The sequence below is a fragment of the Carcharhinus amblyrhynchos genome, chromosome 5, assembly GCF_965287045.1.
Source record: "Carcharhinus amblyrhynchos chromosome 5, sCarAmb.v2.hapA, whole genome shotgun sequence".
NCBI lineage: Eukaryota > Metazoa > Chordata > Chondrichthyes > Carcharhiniformes > Carcharhinidae > Carcharhinus > Carcharhinus amblyrhynchos.
In genome coordinates this window covers 6,098,427-6,120,504 of record NC_137328.1, presented here as the reverse complement: position 1 = coordinate 6,120,504, position 22,078 = coordinate 6,098,427, and the positions used below count along the sequence as shown (strand labels likewise).

General features: G+C 45.4%; 1 non-coding gene across 1 annotated transcript; it reads right to left on the bottom strand.

Moving 5' to 3' along the window:
* Positions 1–17,800: 17,800 nt before the first annotated feature.
* Positions 17,801–17,992, bottom strand: LOC145343582 (U2 spliceosomal RNA). Its single transcript, XR_013886739.1, has one exon. It is a non-coding gene; the product is annotated as a U2 spliceosomal RNA (small nuclear RNA).
* Between the last annotated feature and the right edge of the window lie 4,086 nt (positions 17,993–22,078).

Below are 22,078 nucleotides of genomic sequence, written 5' to 3'. Positions count from 1 at the left end.
GCTGAGAAAGGAAGGAAAGAGAATGGAACGGACAAATGGTTTTACAACCTCAGGATATCCCAGAGCACTTTATAGTTAATGGGATACTTTTACAGTGTGGTCACTGTTGTAATATAGGACAAACAGCAGCCAATTTGCACGCAGCAAGCTCCCATAAACAGCAATACAATAATTCTGGGCTTCATGGTGGCACAGTGGTAAGCACTGCTGCCTGAGGGTCCCAGGTTCAAGTCCTGGCCTGGGGTCACTGTCTGTGCGGAGTCTGCATGCTCTCCCTGTGTCCGCGTGGGTTTTCTCTGGGTGCTCCGGTTTCCTCCTACAGTCCGAAAGACGTGCACATTAGGTTGATTGGCCATGACAAATTGACCCTAGTGTGAGGGGGATTAGCTGAGTAAATGCATGGGGTTTATGGGAATAGGGCCTGGGAGGGATTGTGGTCAGTACAGACTCGATGGGCCAAATGGCTTCCTTCTCTACTGTAGGATCTGTTATTTTAATGATGTTATTTAAAAGACGTTTATTAGTCGGGAAGAGTTGGGGTCAAAACTCTTCATCATCTTCCCCATAGTGCCATGGGATCTTTTACATCTGCCTGAAAGGACAGGTGGAGCATCAGTGTAACATCTCATCCGAAAGACAACGCCTCCAACAGTGCAGCACACCCCCCGCCCCTCACAGATTGAGGTAGTGTGCGTAATAGTAAGAAAGCCCTCCCAATTTTTTGAAACTGTGCTTGATAGAACCAGCATTTTGCCACATAATCTATAAAGGGGCCAGCAAAAATTAATAAACAGTATTAAAGATTTGAAATTTTTCAGATTAGTGAGCTTTAAGCAACTAGAATGTGAAAATATATATCTGATCAAGAGTCAATAATGTCCCTTTAAGAAAAATATTTCATGTTATACTTACTTGAAGCAGGACTATTTAAAAAATTACTTGAAAGAAATTGGAGCATCTCCACTTGTCCTGTTTAGTTAATTAGAATCTGTGCTGTCTAAGTGTTGTGTTGTGATACTTCCTGAAAGGATCATGTTATGCAGCATGCCAGCTATAAATCGTAACTCCAGGCACAAGTGCCAATGTTCAGCGCCCTGGTACAGAACACAGAGTTCCTGCACTGAGCTTGCTGTTTACTTTTTTTACACTGTGTGGAGCTTTCAAGGCCATTCGCTTTCTAATGTCGGAGTAGATGGGAGGGGCACAGGGGCAGAAAAATTACATTAATATCAGGAATCACTGGCGAGCAGTGTCAGGAGAGTTTGCCCGTCAGAATCAAAACATGAAAACCATTCAATTATTTCTGCTGTTCTCATCAAAGGCTGTGTTTTGTTCCAGGGTAATTCTTGCTTGTAGCGCTTGCAAAACTGAAGTGAAGGGAAAATCTTGCCATATTCGCAAGCTCACTTGTCATATACCGCCCAAGGTAGTGTTGAGTTTACCATCAGATCAGCCATAACTTTATTGAATAGCAGAGCAGGTCCTGAGGGGCTGAGTGGCCAAATCCTGCTCCTAATTCCTATATGTGCTCATACGTCAGGTTTTGTTTTAATTGAAGGACTATCCCTTTTTGATTTAAGACCAAGTTTGCACTGGATATTCCAGCATCCCAGAAGGAGGGCAGTGTTTGGCTGAAGCCTTTACAAAATGTCTGAGAGAGGGTGTCCCTTGAGGTGACAAAAGCTGCACCTTAACCCTCACCAAACCTTGCAAATAAGACTTGGAATGTGTCCAGCTAGCATGGACACGATGGTCAGAATGGCCTCATTCTGTGCCCTAATTGATTAGCTTGATGCTCTTCAATCTCGCTGATACTGAGTGCCTTATTGAAGAGTTTCCTCTGCAGTGTCACGCACCATATTGTTACACAAGGGATCCTCTGGCAGAACACTTCTTCATCATCACTTGGTAAGTTACAACTTTATCCTTTTACTCAGCAGCACAGGGACAGATTAGGAGTGTCAAATGGATAGAATTTATACTGCTGGACACAGTGAGAAACGGGTTAATATCGATCTATTTTACATCAGTTTCTGGCTGGTATCTGTTAGTGAATTTGTGTTGGAAGGCTGTTTTGCTTTCAGTGCAGTGCGAGACATGAGGAGAATGTAGAGGCAAACAAAACATTTTCTTTCTCAGATAAAGTGGCTGCATCAGGTTGCATACGTCATGCAGATAGCCAACGGGTGAATGGTGCCTGGTGCCTGAGTAAACTCCTCCAGGAACGCTGCTGAAGGGATAGACTCCAGCAATAAGTGAAGTGACGAGCCTCTGCAACTCTTTCCAACTTGGATAATGTGATTGAAGATTTCATCAAGATATTGTCTTGCTAAGGCTCATGGGAGGCCTTGAGACACAGAGTCATAGATCCATTATAGCAGAAAGAAGGTCATTTGGCCCATCAAGATCAATGCTGGCTCTCTGTCACCTTATTACAATTGCGGGGAGAAGAAAATTTGAAGAAGGGTAGAGGGGAAGTGATGGCCTCATGGTATATTCACTTAGACAATTACTCCAGGGACTCTGCTAATGTTCTGGGTTAGAATCCTGCCACAGCAGATTTGAATTTAATCAATAAAATACATCTGGAATTAAGAATCTACTGATGGCCATTGTCTACTGTCAGAAAAACCCATCTGGTTCACTAATGTCCTTTAGGGAAGGAAATCTGCCGTCCTTACCCGGTCTGGCCAAGATGTGACTCCAGAGCCAACCCACTCTGCTACCTAGCCAACAGCAATGTGGTTGATTCTCAAGTGCCCTCTGAACAAGGGCAACTAGGGATGGACAATAAATGCTGGCCCAGCCAGTGACGCCCATGTCTTGTTAATGAATGAAAAAAAGAACAGTTCGCTGCTTTGTGAGACATCACTTTCAACTCCAATCCTGTGACGTGATGAACTTGTACCATCCCAGTGATCCTATAAATATGAATAATTATTAATAATAATAGTTATCCGTGGTTATCAACAGTTAATAGTTTGAGCCTCTGACCGTGTATCTGCGCCTTCACCAAGACTACCTGTTCTAGCTCCATAAATAACCAGTCTCTGCCCCTACCTCAGCTCATCTGTTGTTGAAACCCTCATGAGTGCTGATGTTATCTCTAGACTCAACTACTCCACAGCACTGCTGGTCAGCTTTCCACATTCTACCCTCTGTAACTTTGAGGGCCTCCAACAATCAGTTGACTGTGTTGTAACTTGTGCCAAATCACAATCCCGATGTGGGCCCTGTGATCACATTGGCTCCTGGCCAAACGACACCTTGATTTCTAAATTTTCAACCTTGTCTTCCAATTCCTCCGTGCCTCACGTCTCCCGATCTCTGCAATCTCCTCCAGCCCCTGCAACCTTTCCCTTCTCTGCGCCCCTCTAATTCTGGTCTCTTCACAGATTTTAATCGCTCCACTATTGGTAACCATGCCATCAGTGGCCAAGGCCCCAAGCTCTGGAATTCCCTTCCTAAATCTCGCAGCCTCACTGCTTCACTTTTTCCTTATGAGATGCTGCTTGAAACCTTGCTCTCTGACCAATCTTCAGTCACTTGCAGTAATACCTATTTATGTGGCCTGTGTCTGATTTTGTTTTATCAAATTCCCGTGAAGAACCTTGGGGCATTTAATTATGTTAAAGTCACTATATAAATGCTTGTTAGATGTGACATACATTGATTCGCAGGGTTTCGTTCTCCACAAACAAAAGGAACATGTTCAAGCCTTGCATCTTTTTTGAAACACCTCAGAGCTTGAGCAGCCAATAGTTTCCCATTACATTTCCCATGGCAAACACCTCAGTTGGGTGGCACAGTGGAAGTGGTTAGCACTGCTGTCTCACAGAGCCAGGGATTTGGATTCAATTCCTGGCTTGGGTCACTGTCTGTGTGGAGTTTGCATGTTCTCCCTGTGTCTGCGTGGGTTTCCTCCGGGTGCTCCGGTTTCCCCCCACAGTCTGAAAGACGTGTTGGCCGTGCTGAATTCTCCCTCAGTGTACCCAAACAGGCACCAGAGTGTGGCGAGTAGGGGATTTTCACAGTGACTTCATTGCAGTGTTAATATGAGCCTTGTGACGAATAAATAAACTAATAAATTAATCAGAGTTGACTTACCAACCAATCAGCACTCTTTTCTCCTGTAGAATAATTTCCATGATTGTTTGAAATTTGGTATTCTTGCATTTGTCCTGATGAGTGCAAGATGAAAAACTTCAGCAACGTGCCCCTCTTTAGCAATATTCAAGCACTGTATAAATATACAATGTTTGTGTGTACATGTGCAGTGGTTCATAATAATGAACACCATGCTTAAATCCTCCAGAGGTCCATTGCCTTATGGAAATTCTCACTAATTTATAAGAATGTGTATTCCCTGATAACACAAACCCTAAAGGCCAGCAGGTTTTTGTGGACATGTCTTTGGAATGACATTTGAACCAGGGAAAGTATTCAGACCCCACTGAGAATTACAGCTCAAAATGTAGCCAAGCTAAGTGACAGCCAGGAGCCAAGGTTGCAAGATTGCTTGCTGTCACATTTGGAAAAGTGCATTTATTGCGTCAGTGTCACAAGTATCCAGCAATGTGATATAAAAAAAATGTTATCGGTCATTTAGAATACGAGAAGGGTGTAAAAATAGCTTTGTTAGAAAAGGTGAGGCAGTTTCCAATTCCACATATCGCAGCATTGTCTGATTTTGCTTTGAGGCTGTCTGGAGCTTTTCAAAGTGCTGCATTTAATGCTGGGATCATGGATTTCTCATCTCAGACACTGTGGGGTCTCACTGATGACCAGCAATGAAAGTGTCTCAAGTAAGGATGGCACTGTGGTTAGCACTGTTGTCTCATGCCCCCGTACTTTCTCAGTAGCCCACTCCCCTTCTTTTTTTCTCTCTTTTTCAAGTGTATAAGTCATGCAGGAACCCACTCCTCACTCCCCCCTGTCACCATCGATACAAAGTGTGAATGTTTGCTTTGCACGCACATTGATGGACCTCGGAGAGGGAGCAATGGTCACAATGTGAACCAAAACTGGAGTTGGGAGGGGGTGGGCCCGGTGGCACAGTGGTTAGCACTGCTGCCTCACAGCGTCAGGGACCCGGGTTCGATTCCGACCTCGAGTGACTGCCTGGTGTGGAGTTTGCACGTTCTTCCCGTGTCTGCATGGGTTTCCTCCCACACGCCAAAGATGTGCAGGTTAAGTGGATTGGCCATGCTAAATTGCCCTTAGTGTTCACAGTAACTTCATCGCGGTGTTAATGTAAGCCTACTTGTGACTAATAATAAATAACTTTAAACCAAAATGTGTAGGTTAGATGGATTTAGCCATGGTAAATGTATGGGAGTCGAGGGTCAGGGCAGGGGAGAGGGCCTGGGTGAGATACTCTGTTAGAAAGTTGATGCAGGTTTGATGGGCTGAATGGCTTCTTCTTCACTGTAGGTATTCTGTGATTCTAAGAAGATCAATAAGAAGAATGGAAAAGAATCAGACAAAAGGGGAGAATAGAACCCTACCCATCCAGTCAGGATACGACAGGATAAAATACAATACTCATGCTACACCCCCCATCCCAATTTTATTTCCCATTGAAGTCAGTGGAAAGCAATAACTGAAGGGGTGTAGTGCTGTAGTTGTACCGGACAGTCACGTCCGGAGAGTTAGTACACGAGAAGGAGGGAAAGGAACACTAAGGGAAGTTTGATTGTCTACCGACAATGATCGTATCAGCTTGACTCTGCCGCATTCGCAAGCTGGTCAGCACACTTGCCTCTCAATCAGGAGGTTCAGGCCTGCTCCAGTGAGCTGAGTACAAAAATGGCAGTCCGTGTTTGGAAGGCAGTACTGCGGGGGAGCTGAGCTGCCAGAGGTGAATGTGAGTCCAATCTCTTATAAAAGAGATCAAAAATGAACAAGACTCTTCAGTGTCCTCCCTAATTTTTATCCTCCAGCCAAAACATCACCAAAAAATACATTTTGATCCGTTCATTATTAAATCGGCGTTGCTGGGAGCTTGCTTGGTGCAAATTGGTTTCCCTGTTCCCTGTAACATGACAATGAGACTTTGAGATGACTTGAGCAGGTTGGGGCCAGGGAGTGGTTTGAATACCAGCGGCGAGCAGTGGAGGTCAGTGAGCACAGGGGTGATGGCTGGAGGGAAAGGTTTTAAGGCTACCTTAGGGAGGGTCAGGGTTCAAGGCAGGAGTTTTTCCAGCACTTTCTGTTTTTATTTCAGATCTCCCACATGCAGAGTGTTTTGCTTTCATTACAATAATCTGGGTTTACCTCACCTAAAGCACTGTGACATATAGAGTGTGGGCACCTCACATTGTTGAGTTGTGTGGCCTGCTCCGGGACACATAATTGGTTAGCAGAGCCTTGAATCTCCATTGTTATGAGCTCCTGTCCCATTTATGGACCTTACTCTGGACTGAACAGGCTGGGCTCTTTGATCCTGGGAAGGAGGTGACCTTATTGTGGTCTTTAAAGTTATAGAATCATACAGTGCAGAAAGAGGCCATTTGGCCCATCAAATCCACACTGACCACTATCCCACCCAGGCCCTATCCCCATAACCCCATGCATTTATCCTAGCTGGTCCCCCTGACAATAAGGGGCAATTTGGCATGGCCAATCCACCTAACCCACACATCTTTGGACTGTGGGAGGAAACCAGAGCACCCAGAGGAAATGCATGCAGACACGGGGAGAATGTGCAAACTCCACACAGACAGTGACCTGAGCCGGGAATCGAACCTGGGGCCCTGGCGCTGTGAGGCAGCGCTGCTAACCCACAGTGCCACCATGCCGCCCCTTTTGAAATATAGGCATGGAGTAAAGTCAAGGGCCATGAATATAGAATACTCACTAATAAATCCAATCAGGAATTTGGGAGGAATTCTCCTATAGTGATGAAAATGTGGAACTTGCTACTGCAGAGAGTAGCTGAGGCAAATCATATTGATGCATTTACGAAAAGCTAGATAGATACTTGAGACAGAATGGAACATGAAAGGATATGAGGATAAGATTCAATGGGCACGACACAGTGATTAGTACTGCTGTCTCACAGCATCCTTGTTTGGGTCACTGTCTGCATGGAGTCTGCATATTCTCCCCATGTCTGGGTGGGTTTTCTGCAGGTGCCCTGGTTTCCTCCCACATTCGGAAAGATGTGCTGGTTAGGTGCATTGGCCATGCTAAATTCTCCCTCAGTCTACTCAAACAGGCACCGCAGTGTGGCGACTCAGGGATTTTCACAGTAACTTCATTGCAGTGTTAATATAAGCAAACTTGTGACACAAATAAATAAATTTAAATTTAAACTTGTAAGTTTGGTGGGCGGAGACACCATGGGCCATGAACACCTCTTTAGACCGGTTGAGCCGAATAGTCTTATTTTTGTGCAGTACATACTGTGTAATGTTTTCAGAGGGATATGATCAGAATGAACCAGTCAGAGCAGTGCCGTGTAGAGATTTTTCTCATTGCTTTCCGTACAGACATGACTGGATCTACGAGTTTGACATCGCACCCCACAGATACTAATCCAGGATGATATCCGCAGTACAACTGCAGCATTAGCAACTGGTTGGATGAATCATGAATGATATTTAATATTTAGGGTGTAAGGTAATACATATTGGTTCTAAAAATAGACACAATTGATGACAAAATGAATGGTTTAATATTAAACCAGACCAATCAGCAAATAATGGATCTGAGAGCCATTGTTGATGAAAAGTTAATTTATTAGTCACAAGTCAGGCTTACATTAACAATGCAGTGAAGTTACTGTGAAAATCCCCTTGTTGCCACACTCTGGCACCTGTTTGGGTACGCTGAGGGAGAATTTAGCACGGCCAATGCACCCTAACCAGTATATCTTTGGAGTATGGGAGAAAACTGGGGCAAACCCACGCAGACACATCCCTACCTCCCAGGCCTATCTATAAACCTCAATCCCACTAAATATGTACTCATCCAGAAGTCTCTTAAAAGACCCCAACGAGTTCACCTCCACCACCACCGATGGCAGCCGATTCCACTCACCCACCACCCCCTGAGTGAAAAACTTACTCCTGACATCTCCTCTGTACCTGCCCCCCAGCACCTTAAACCTGTGTCCTCTTGTAGCAACCATTCCAGCCCTGGGAAATAGCCTCTGAGAATCCACCCGACCTATACCTCTCAACACCTTATAAACCTCTATCAGGTCACCTCTCATCCTTCATCTCTCCAGAGAGAAAAGACCGAGCTCCCTCAACCTTTCCTCATAAGGCATGCCACCCAATCCAGGCAACATCCTTGTAAACCTCCTCTGCACCCTCTCAATAGCTTCCACATCCTTCTTGTAGTGAGGCGACCAGAACTGTGCACAATACTCCAAGTGGGGTCTGACTAGGGTCTTATAAAGTTACTGCATTACCTCCCGGTTGCAGCATCGATGCCTCAGTAGGTTTGTGAGCCAAATGAAGTGATACATTTGGTGACCTTATCCTTTATTGGTTTCCCTGCACCACGGAGTACTTCGCCTGGTCTCCATCTAAACATAGCATCCCAATCCCACCCTCTCCAGATAGGAGACATCATGGAGGACTGGAGCTGGGTGTTCATATATCAACATGTTGGAGACATTGCTCTTTCCCAAGTTGATGAGATCTAAGGGTGGCACAGTGGCACAGTGCTTAGCACTGCTGTCTCACAATGCCAGGGACTTGGGTTCAATTCCAGCCTCGGATCACTGTCTGTGCGGAGTTTGCACGTTCTCTCCATGTCTGCATGGGTTTCCTCCAACTGCTCTGGTTTCTTCCCACACTCCAAAGATGTGCAGGTTAGGTGGATTGGCCATGCTAAATTGCCCCTTGGTGTTCAAAGATGTGTACGTTAGGGGGACTAGCCATGGTAAATGTGTGTGGTTACAGGGACAGTACAGGGATAGGGCCTGGGTAGGATACTCTGTCAGAGAGTCGGTGCAGACCCGATGTGCCAAATGACCTCTTCTGCACGGCAGGGGTTATTTTCTATTCTACAAACTTCAGATGTGGTAATACCATTTTTGTAAAGAGCTCTGATCTGTCCCAGTTAGAGAATAAATAAACCAATAAGAAGGTTTACAAACCTAACTGTGAGTTTTGATTGATTCATAGAAACATAGAAGATAGGAGCAGGAGGAGGCCATTCGGCCCTTCAAGCGTGCTCCACCATTCATTACGATCATGGCTGATTGTCCAACTCAATAGCCTGATCCTGCTTTCTCCCCATAACCTTTGATCCCATTCGCCCTACGTGCTGTATCCAGCCGCCTCTTGAATACATTCACTGTTTTGGTGTCAATTCGTTTCTGTGGTAACGAATTCCACAGGCTCACCACTCTTTGGGTGAAGAAATATCTCCTCATCTCCGTCCTAAATTATCTACCCTGAATCCTCAGACTGTGACCCCCTGGTTCTGGATTCCCCCACCATCGGGAGCATCCTTCCTGCACCTACCCTGCCTAGTCCTGTTAGAATTTTACAAGTTTCTATGAGATTTCCCCCTCATTCGTCTGAACTCCAGTGAAAACAATCCTAACCTAGTCAATCTCTCCACGTACATCAGTGCCACCATCCTCGGGATCAGCCTGGCAAACCTTCGTGTTTTATGTTTGAAAAATAGGAAAACATGACTTTTGTTCCAAATCTCTTGATTCTGAAGAGTTTCCTGGTGGGAAGATGGGGTTGTCGTGTCTCTGAACGGTTAATGCTGATGAGAAGGAAACATGAAGCAGTGATTATTATGGCACTGCTGACAAGCAGAATTGTGGCGGTCCTGTCGAACGCGATGAATAATTTCCAGCATAATTAAACTTGCCAATCGACCGTTGTTGGGGGGGGGGGGGGGCCAATAATAAATGATATTTTACATCAAAATTTGAATCATCATGCATCTGTCTCCAGGGCTCCTGGTTAATTATAAACCTGGTAGGCATATGAAAGGATTACTTAATTCCAATTCCAAGTCACTCCAGTGGAGAGCCATTAGCAGAAGCTTTGGTTACAGATGAGGCTTGTTGTTATGGAGGGTACGCGCTCAACTGCACAGAAGGAGATGAGCGAGGCCTCAGTAATTACATTTCCACCTCGCCTCCCCCACAACATAACAAATACGGATTTTTTTGTTGTTGCCAATACTGTGATTTCAAAGTAAAATGTAAGACCCATGTCATTCAGGGTCGACATTGAGGATGTGGGTGAATTGTGATCATAGAATCCTACAGCGCAGAAGGAGCCCATTCGGCCCATTGAGTCTGCACTGAATCTCCAAAAGAGCATCTTACCCAGGCCCACATCCCCCCATTCCCTTAACTCCATACATTTAACATGACTAATCCAGCTAACCTACAAATCCCTAGGCACCCAGGGGCACTTTAGCATGGCCAATCCACCTAACCTCCACAGGGACAATTCAGCATGGCCAATCCACCTAACCTGCACATCTTTGGACACTAAGGGGCAATTTAGTATGGCCAATCCACCTAACCTGCACATCTTTGGACACTAAGGGGCAATTTAGTATGGCCAATCCACCTAACCTGCACATCTTTGGACACTAAGGGGCAATTTAGTATGGCCAATCCACCTAATCTGCACATCTTTGGACACTAAGGGGCAATTTAGTATGGCCAATCCACCTAATCTGCACATCTTTGGACACTAAGGGGCAATGCACATCTTTGGGGTGTGGGAGGAAACCAGGGCACCCGGAGGAAACCCACGCTGACACAGGGAGAACATTCCAACTCCACACAGACTGTTACCCGAGGCTGAAGTTGAGCCTGGGTCCCTGGTGCTGTGAGGCACCAGTGTTGACCATTGTGCCACTGTGCACTCTTGCACAATCCCAATTTTAATTGCTTCACCCCCCGGTTGTTGTGCTTTTCAGCTACCTGGGCCCTAAGTCTGAAATTCTCTCCCTAAACATCTCCCCCTGTCTAGAAAAGGACAAAAGGAAGACTTGCATTTATATAGCGCCATAGTTAGGGGGATGGCACAGTGGCATCATTGTTAGCACTGCTGCTTCACAGCAACAGGGATGCAGGTTCGATTCCCGGCTTAGGCCACTGTCTGTGTGGAGTTTGCATGTTCTCCCCATGTCTGCGTGGGTTTCCTCTGGGTGCTCTGGTTTCCTCCCACAGTTTGAAAGATGTGTTGGTTAGATGCATTGACCTGAACAGGTGCCGGAGTGTGGCGAATAGGGGAATTTCACAGTAACTCTATTGCATTGTTAATGTAAGTCTTATTTGTGACTAATAAATAAACTTTACTTTTATTTTACCTTTCATGACCACCCAGATGTCTTGAAATGCTTTACGGCCAATGAAGCATTTTCTGCATTGTAGATAGTGTTGTGGGAAAGGAGACAACTAATCTGTGCACAGCAAGTTCTCGTAACCAGCAATGTGGTAATGACCGGATAATCTTTTCTTGGGATGTTGATTGAGGGATGTATAATTGGCGAATGCCTGGGGAGAATTCTTCATTGAAATAGTGGCTGTGGGACTTTTTACACTCACCTGAGCAGGAGGGTTGGGGGGGCGGATGGGGGGGCCTCCAACTGATGGCGCATCTGACAACGTAGTACTCCCTCTGTACCGCACTGGAGTGTCAGCCCTGTACTCGAGCCCTGAGATCCACTTCGCTCTCCTCTTTGTTTAAAACCTTCCACTTCACCAAACCTGTGACCACCTTTCCAGGTGTTTCCTCCCGTATATCAGTGTTAAATGTTGTCTGATAAAGCACCCTGAGATGTTTTTATGACAGCGAGGTCAGATTGGAAAAGAATTATAAAGTGGCACTGGTGTTAAATTCCCGCACTGTCACACTCACCCACTCCTTCCACAAGTATCAGGGGCCAAAGAGTTCCTCAGCACTGGAAGATCATCCAAGGTAATTCTTTCACAAATCATAGGTCTGGGCTCAGTATCTTCACAGGCAGCCTTTTGGTTTGCTACCACTCGGGTTCGACGGGTTCTGAGAAAGTCAATAAATCCAGTGCGTGATCTGTAGGTTCTGCCACATACGGGCAGGTGGTGTTTGAAGAGTTGGGTAAATGGGTTGCTTGGAGGTTAGCCTGCTATCTCTGATGCCTCAATGTTACTTCTGCATGTCATAAGACCATGAGACATAGGAATAGCTTTAGGCCATTCAGTCCATCGAGTCTACTCCACCATTCAATCATGGTTGATATTTTTCTCAACCCCATTCTCCTGCCTTTCCCCCATAACCATTGATCCCCGTGCCAATCAAGAACCTACCTATCTCTGTCTTAAAAATACTCAGTGACCTGGCCTCCTCTGTGGCGATGAATTCCACAGATTCACCACCTTCTGGCTAAAGAAATTCCACCTCATCTTGGTTCTAAAAGCTTTATTCTAAGACTGTCAGATCCTAGTCTCTCCCACTAAAGGAAACATCTTCCCCATGTCCACTCTATCCAGGCCTTTCAGTATTCTGTAAGTTCAATGAGATGATTCCCTCATCTTTCTAAACACCATCAAATACAGGCCCAAAGTCCTCAAACACGCCTCATATGTCAAGCTTTTTATTCTAGGGATCATTCTTGTGAACCTTCTCTGGATCTGTCCAAGGCAAGTACATCCTTTCTTAGAGACAGGGCCTAATAATGCTCACAATGTCCTCGGCGAGATTTCTCGCTTAGGGTGGCAGTGTTGAGGTGCCTGAACTCCCGAGCTACGATGGCAGTGTGACATTCAGATCTGTCACTGTTGGGGTTGTCCATGAGAATCCTGATGTTCCAGTTCCCAAATGTTGAGTCGAGGATGCCTAATCTTTTTTGACGTGGGATGGTCATTGTACCTCGTGTACCACACTGTCCTGGAAACTGGAACCTTGGCCTGATGGCAGGGGGGGTTTAAAGGCAATTGGAGGCCAGACATTAGCACAATCATATACCGAAGCATATGGAACCTTTATGGATGAAGTTTGACTGGTGATTATCCCCCGCAGTGGGACAAGATATCTCTTAAAATGTGCAACCTCAACAAACAGAAAATAATAGTGTCAGTCAGCCTGGATACAAGGGTTTCCTTTCCAGGGATCTCCTATCAACTGGCGGCACGGTGGCACAGTGGTTAGCACTGCTGCCTCACAGCGCCAGAGACCCGGCTTCAATTCCCGGCTTGGGTCACTGTCTCTGTGGAGTTTGCACATTCTCCTCGTGTCTGCGTGGGTTTCCTCCGGGTGCTCTGGTTTCCTCCCACAGTCCAAACATGTGCAGGTTAGGTTGATTGCCATGCTAAGTTGACATTTAGTGTCAGGAGATTAACAGGGTAAATACGTGAGGTTGCAGGGTTAGGTTGGGACTGTTGTCGGTACAGACTCGATGGGCTGAATGGCCTCCTACTGCACTTTAGGGATTCTATGATTCTAACTGCATAGGAATAGGAACAGTCCATTCAGCCCCTTGTGACAACCCTACCACTCAATCAAGGCTGATCTGTGATCTAACTAATCTCACCATGGTTTTTTTGGGGTTGAAATCCAGGAGAAAATGCACAGAAGTCCATTGCTCTGCTCTTTCTCTGTGATTAATCCAAAAAACCAGGGGGGCTGAGAGTGAGAAACCTCAGAGAGTAGAGTTTCCAAATGAGTGCAAGGGAGGGAACGGTTAACAGGCTGGAGGAGTGAAGCCATCTCTCAGGTACAAAACCATGGAGTAGCAACATTGCACACACAGAGTTTACACAACATATTAGGGTCTGTGAGAAAGAAAGAAATATTTTCCATTTATACAGCTTCTTTCGTAACCTCAGAACATCCCAACATGCTGTGGAGCTAATTATATATCATTGAGGTGCAATCATTGTTGTAATTGTGCAGAGAAATCTCCCAATTATTGCCTAAGGGATAGAATATAAAAGTAGTGAAGTGTTGCTGCTACTGTGCAAAGCATTAGTGAGACCACACTTAGAATATTACACACAGTTTTGTAATTGCATTGGAGGTGGTTTACAGGAGGTTCACTAGATTGATTCCAAAGATGAGAGGTTCGTATAACGAAGAGAGATTGACCAGTTTAAGCCTATAGAGTATAGAAGAATAAGAGGGGATCTGATTAAGGTATATCAGATGCTAAAGGGGATTGACAAAGTAGACATGGAGAGGATGTTCCCTCTTGTAGAGCAATCCAGAACAAGGGGTCGTTGTTTTAGGATGAGGGGTGGCAGATTTGAACAGAGACTAGAAGGAATTACTTCTCTCAAAGGGTGGTGAATCTGTGGAATTCACTAGCCCAGAGTGTGGTAGATGACGGGACATTGAGTAAATCTAAGAAGGAAATAGACAGATTTTTAATAATAATGGGTTGACGGGCAGGAAAATGGAGTTGAGGCCAAGATGATCTTATTGAATGACGGTATAAGCTCGAGGGACTGAATGGCTTCCTCCTGTTCTTAGTTCTTATGTTTAAATAGCAGCGTGATTATGTCCAGATAACCTGTTTTGGCAGTGTGACTTGAGGGGTAAATATTGACCCCTGACACTGGAGAGACCTCTCCTAATCTTCAAAATAGTGCCATGGGAGGGTCTGAGAGGGCAGACCTCATCTCCAAATGCAGCCTTTCCCTCAGTACACTGCATTATGCTTTACGGTGATTTGGGATACCCTGAGACTGGGATAAGTGCTACACAAATGCACTTCTATTTTCTATCTTGAGCTTTGCTGAAACCAGGTGGTATCCTGTGTTATCCCTAGGAATAAGAGAATTATCGAATCCTACAGCGCAGAAGGAGGCCATTCGGCCCATCGAGTCTGTACCACCCACAATCCCACCCAGGCCCTATCCCCATAACCCCATACATTTACCCTAGCTAGTTCCCCTGACACTAAGGGGCAATTTAGCATGGCCAATCCACCTAATCCACACATCTCACGACTGTGGGTGGAAACTGGAGTAAACCCATGCAGACATGGGGAGAACACGCAGATTCGGCACAGACAGTGACCCAGGTCAGGAACCGAACCCGGTTCTGCGGCGCTGCGAGGTAGCAGTGCTAACCAACAATGCCCCCATGCCTTGCACTCTCTATCTTCACCAATACAGTAGGGAACAGCCTCCTGTAACCTGATCAAAGGAAGAAAGAAATGTGTGTTTGTAAAGTCATGGATATGCTGTAAGTATCCAGCCTTTGATACAAATGATGGATGCTGGGTGGAGGGAGGGGGGGTGGTGTGGGTTGGAGGGGGAGCAGAACTAAGAAAACAGGAACAAAATAAAATCAAAATGGGATCTGAAAGTTAGATTGTGCTTGGACACACACAGATGGCAACTCACCTGGTTCAACACTTGATCCATTAAGAAAGGATTTGTCGCAGATGGGACTTCACTCACTATGATTGGAAAGGGCAATTTCAGCCGTCTTTAATCAGGAAATACAACACAGGATGTATTCCGTGAAACGTGAAGAGGAACATTTTAAAATCTCTTCTGTAGTGCATGAGACCGTTACAGGACAGAAGTAGGCCATCTGGCCCATTCTCCTGTTGAAAGACTTACCCAATTAGTCCCACCCCCTTCACTGCTTTCTCACATCAAACAGGAGCAGGAGAAGACCATTTGGCCCCTTCAATAAGATTGTGGCTGTCCTCCTTCCCCAACTTCACTCATCATAGAACAGTGCAGAAGAGGCCATTCGGCCCATCGCATCTGCACTGACTCTCTGACAGAGCATCTTACCCAGGCCCTCTCCTCCACGTCTGACTAATCCACCTAACCAGCACAATTTTGGAGTGTGGGAGGAAACCAGAGCATCTGGAGGAAACCCACACAGACATGGGGAGAACATGCAAGCTCCATACAGCCAGTCACCGAACTCCCATGTATCGGCACTCCTCCAATTCTAGTCTCAGCATAGAAGTGTTGCAACGTAGGAGGCCCTTTGCCCAACATGTCTCTACTGGCGCCCAAAATGAGCAACTCCCTTTGTGCCATTCCCCAACCCTCTCCCCCTTTTCCCGCATGTTCTTCCTTTACGGATCCCCGCTTTTAATCGCTCACCATTTGGTGGCTTTGTCTTCAGCTGCCTATAGGTTCTGAGCTCTGAACACCCACCCTAAACCTTCCCCCCTTCCCACCTCTCCCTCTTCATTTCAGATGCTCCTTAAAACCGATCTGTTTGACAAGACTTTTGTCATCTACCCTGATATGCGGCTTGGTGTTGAATTTCATTTGATAACTTGATAAGTTCATTTTATAGAGTGGCACGGTAGCACAGTGGTTAGCACTGCTGCTTCAACAGCTCCAGGGACCTGGGTTCGATTTCCAGCTCGGGTCACTGTCTGTGTGGAGTTTGCACATTCTCCCCGTGTGGATTTACTCCAGGTGCACCGGTTTCCTCCCATAGTCCAAAGGTATGCGGGTTAGGCTAATTGGCCATGCTAAATTGCCCCTTAGTGTCCCAGGATGTGTAGGTTATAGGGATTAGCCAGTAAAATATATGGGGATAAGGCCTGGGTGGGATTGTGGTTGGTGCAGACTTGATGGGCCGAATGGCCTCTTTCTGCACTGTAGGGTTTCTATGATTTCTATGGACAAGGGGGTTAAAGTAAATTGTCTCTGTACAGACCAGGTCTGAAAGTAGAACTGAACATATTTGTGAAATACTTATAACTTCATAACTTAGTGGAATTGTAGAAAGTGTGAAGCATATCCTGTGAGGGAAGTGTGGCTTTTTTTAAAAGATTTTCTTACTCCATTCTTCCAAAGCCAATACTCAGAGTGGACCGGGTAAACTCAAATCCATTCCTCGCTCCAAAAACGGAATTCCAGTTGAATCCAGTTCAAGGTCCACTCAGAGGGTGGTGGGTGAGTGCCGTCAGTGGTGGTAGAGGCGAACTCCTTGGGGTCTTACAAGAAACTTCTGGATGAGTCCATGGGATTTAATGGGATTGAGGGTTATAGATAGGCCTGGTAGGTAGGGATATGATCGGTGCAACTTGTGGGCCGAAGGGCCTGCTTGTGCTGTAGTGTTCTATGATCTGAGGTCCCCACAAGAGAGATAAACAAGATCCAAGCTGACAAGATGAAGCTTTGCCCCCTAATTTGGGCTTGATCTGAGGCTTGATCTTAGCCAAAAGACAGAGAAGCGATGCAGAAACAAGACAGGTGCATGGAGTTAAGACATAGACCAGCCATGGATAATGGAACAGGCTTGAAGGACTGAATGGTCTCCTCCTGTTCCTGTGTATTAATAAATTTTAAAAACCTGAGTGGTGTTGTTTGAGTAGCTGATTGAAATACTATCTATCGGCTGTTGGTAAATTGCAGATTAAACAGGAGGGAGCTGGATGAATGATGCCTGACACACAGATGTCGGCTATGTTTATCTCCCAGAACATTTTCTCATGCAAATGATATGCGCAAGCAAAGCTCAACGTATTGTTGTTCTCCCACAGCCACTCATATTATTACCATAACTAATCATGAGCATGAATAACTTCATTTCAGAAAATGCAGACCAAAGCATTAGTGAGAAGGGGAACCGAAAGCAATAGAGAAATAAGAATAATAGGTTTGTAAGAGAATGGTTCGGATAGGATGGATAGAGAAAATAACTACAGGCCTCATTCCCTCCCTATCACCTCCAGCCCCTCCAAGATCTCCAATTCCGGCTTTCTAATTTTATTTTTTATTTTTTGCTTTTATTCCAATTCAATCCAATCAAGTCCAATTCAGAGTCCCAATAAGTTGGGATATTCCCGATCCAAGTTGACAAGACAGGGCTCTCACCACCTGTCTTGGGCTTGATCTACATGATCCAAGCTGGTTGGAGTAGGTGTAGCTCCTCCTCCAAGGCTCAGTCTCATTTGCATCTTAGCCAAAAGGCCGAGATGCCGTTTTTAAAAATTGCTTCAAATGAAGCTGAAACGTAACCGAATAACTTCAACTAAGCACAGCATGTCGATACTACACTTGATCTTAGCCAGTAGGCCGAGAAGCTTTCCAATTTTAATCATCCACCATTGGCTTCCAAACTCATGACCACTACCATCTAGAAGGACAAAGGCAGCAGACTATAAGACATAGGAGCAGAGTTAGGCCATTCTCAACCCATTGAGTCTGCTCCGCCATTCAATCATGGCTGATATTTCTCTCATCCCCATCCTCCTGCCTTTACCCCATAACTCCTGATCCCCTTATCAATCGAGAACTTATCTGTCTCTATCTTAAAGACACTCAGTAACCTGGCCTCCACAGCCTTCTGTGGCAAAGAATTCCACAGATTCGCCACTCTCTGGCTGAAGAAACTAATCCTCATCTCTGTTTTAAAGGATCATCCCTTTAGCCTGAGGTTGTGCCCTCTGGTTCTAGTTTTTCCTACTGGTGGAAACATCCTCTCCACGTCCACTCTATCCAGGCCTCACAGTATCCTGTAAGTTTCAATCAGATCCCCCCTCAGTCTTCTAAACCCCAGAACTCCAGACCCAGTGTCCTCAATCTTTCCTCATACGACAAGCTCTTCATTCCAAGGATCATTCCTGTGAACCTCCGCTGGAGAATAATCAGACATAAGGGAACACCACCACCTGGAGGTTCCACTCCAAGCCACACACTACTCTGACTTGGAAATATATCGGCCATTCCTTCACTGTGGCTGGGTCCAAATCCTGCAACCCCCTCCCTAACAGCACTGTGGGTGTACCTACGCCACAATTTAATATGGCCAATCCACCTAACGTACACGTCTTTGGACCTTTACTATGCTAACGGAGCTAGATGAATGCAGGTTATTGTTGTTGTAATGCACAATCTTTCACTGGGCTACCTTTACCCTGCTTTCAGAACCCTGACCATGTCTTGCAAGGCAGGTGGGGTTAATCATGACTCAGTGGCCCCACTCCAAAGACCTGAGGATGCAATCTAAAGTGAGACTCCAGCCCACCTGTGTTGGAGTGCTGCACAGTCAGCAGGAGCAATAAACTGAGGACCCGTCTGTCCTCCGGGGCAGATGATAAAGGTCCCAGGACCCTATTCCAAAGAAGTGCAAGAATTAGGGCAGCACGGTGGCACAGTAGTCAGCACTACTGCCTCACAGTGCCAGGGACCTGGGTTCAATTCCCAGCTTGGCCACTGTATGGTGTTTGCACATTGTCACCGTGTCTGTGTGGGTTTCCTCTGGGTGCTCCGGTTTCCTCCCACAGCCCAAAGCTGTGCAGGTTAGGTGGATTGGCCATGCTAAATTAGCCCTTAATTGGGGAGTTCATATTCCAATAGGCCAAATTCAACAGCCTGATTGAAGTCATTACAATTAGCAGGGTTATTACATGGGGCTATGGGGGTAGGGCCTGGATAAGATACTCTGTTGGAGAATTGGTGCAGGCTCAATGGGCCAAACGACCTCCTGCACTGTAAAGATTCTGTGATTCTCTCTGGTGCCACGCTCAATATTTATCTCACAATCAAGATAATGGCCCAGGTTTTGCAGTCAGATCAGCAATGATGCTTTCAACAATTATCGTTATTAAGATTTAAGTCAGACGGAAACCTCCAGACATTGCACATGCATGGTTAAAAGTGGGGATCTGTAAATTATGCTTCATGTTGCCACCCTTCTGCACAGTTCAAGTTTATTTGTGTCACAGGTAGGCTTACATTAACACTGTAATGAAGTTACTGTGAAAATCCCCTAGTCACCACACTCTGGCACCTGTTTGGGTACACTGAGGGAGAATTTAGCATGACCAACGCACCTAACCATCATGTCTTTCGGACTATGGGAGGAAACCCACATGGACATGGGGAGAATGTGCAAACTGCACACAGTCAGTGATCCAAGCCGGGAGTCGAACCAGGACCCTGGCACTGTAAGGCAGCAATGCTAACCACTGTGCCACCATACCACCTCAGGCTGCAGTACAACAGAACATTGCTGATAGATTTGGTTTTGAAAGCTGCTTTTAATGATGTGAAGTTGTTGTACTTAACCTGCTACATACCCACTAAGTACACTAGAAAAGACTTACACCTGGTGCATTGAGGTACAAGTGAATTTTTAACAGCGTGTCAGTCTTAATTCTGTGGCCCTTTACAATAGTGGATTCTCATTCCTTCAGAATTTAATTATTGTTGGAGTTTTGAAATGAATTCTCCTCCTTTTGTTTATCTCTAAAACCAGTCAATTTTTAGCATAGTCTTAAAAAAAATGTTAATTTAGCAAATAGGTTATACTAACATTGTTATTCTTAATCTTTATTTTCTTTTGGATAATTTTTAGCTATAAAGAGAAATTGGATTAATAACTGAAGATGAAAGAACTAGAAGGATATGTTGATAAGATTAGATGACATAGGATGGGAGGAGGTTTATGTGGAGCACAAACACTGACAATGTTGGTCTGAATGTCCTGTGTCTGTATAAAGTTCAATGTGATCCTGAGGACATTGTTAGTGACTGCTGAAGGAATGTATCTACACCGCCATCTACTGCCCATTTTACATATTCTGCTGTTTGCCCCAAAACAAATGTTTTCCCTTTTAAAGTTTGTTTATTAGTGTCACAAGTAAGGCTTGTGACACTAATGCACCTAACCAGCACATCATTCAGACTGTGGGAGGAAACTGGAGCACCTGGAAGAAACCCACACAGACATGGGGAGAACATGCAAATTCTGCACAGACAGTGACCCAAGTCAGGAATTGAACCAGGGTCCCTGGCACTGGGAGGCAGCTAATTGCTCTGTCACCACTCTACAATTGTCTACAATTTTCTTGTAAAGTTAGGTTTAAAATAGAACATAGAACATAGAACATTACAGCGCGGAACAGGCCCTTCGGCCCACAATGTTGCGCCGACCACACTGTTGGCGTTTCTTATATTTTTCAGAGTTTTACATTTTATATGAAGTGAGAGTTGGTGGCACAGAGGAATGAAACTCAAGCCCAGTGTCATTATCCAGCAACCGCAGATCAGTATGAAGATAGATGTCAGGTTTGGGGAAGGAGACGATGTGGAGGATTTTGGCATTCATCTCCAAATTTAATGCTCTTGACAGTAAAAAAGGTTCCTCCTTATTTACACCCTTTGTGATTTTGAACACCTCTATTGGCGCTCTCCTTCACTTCCCTGCTCCTGGCTAGAAGAATTCCAACTTGTCCAGACTAACCAAATGTATGGAGTGCCTTTTTTTAATTCATTCGTGAGACCTGGGCATCAGTGGCTGGCCAGCATTTATTGCCCATCTCTGGTTGCTCTTGGTGGACAGTTGAGAGTCAACCACATTGCTGTGGCTCTGGAGTCACATGTAGGCCAGACCAGGTAAGGATGGCAGATTTCCTTCCCTAAAGGACATTAGTGAACCAGATGGGTTTTTCTGACAATTGACAATGGGGCAACACAGTGGCACAGTGGTTGGCACTGTTGTCTCACAGTGCCAGGGACCTGGGTTTGATTCCCGGCTTTGGTAACCAAGAAGGTGAGGGCAGTGCAATTAATGTTGTCTACATGGACTTTAGCAAGGTTGTTGCATAAGGTTAAATCTCACGGGATCCAGGGTGAGGTAGCCAAATGGATACAAAATTGGCTTAGAGTCACAGAGTCATAGAGGTTTACAGCATGGAAACAGGCTCTTTGGCCCAATTTGTCCATGCCGCCCTTGATGACAGAAGCCAAAGGGTTGGTTGTAGAGAATTGTTTTTCAAACTGGAGACCTGTGTGCATCAGGGATCGGTACTAGATCCACTGTTATTTGTCATTTATATTAATGATCTGGATGAGAATATAGGAGGCATGGTTTGTAAGTTTGCAGATGACACCAAGACTGCTGGCATAGTGGATAGTGAAGAAGGTTATCTAGGACTGTAATGGGATCTTGATCAATCGGGCCAGTGGGCTGACAAATGGCAAATGGAGTTTAATTTAGATAAATGCAAGGTGATGCATTTTGGTCGATCAAACCAGGGCAGGACTTAATCAGTTAATGGTAGGGTGTTGGGGAGAGTTACAGAACAAAGAGATTTCGGGGAACAGGTTCATAGCTCCTTCAAAGTGGAATCATAGGAGGACAGAATGGCGAAGAAGGCATTTGGCATG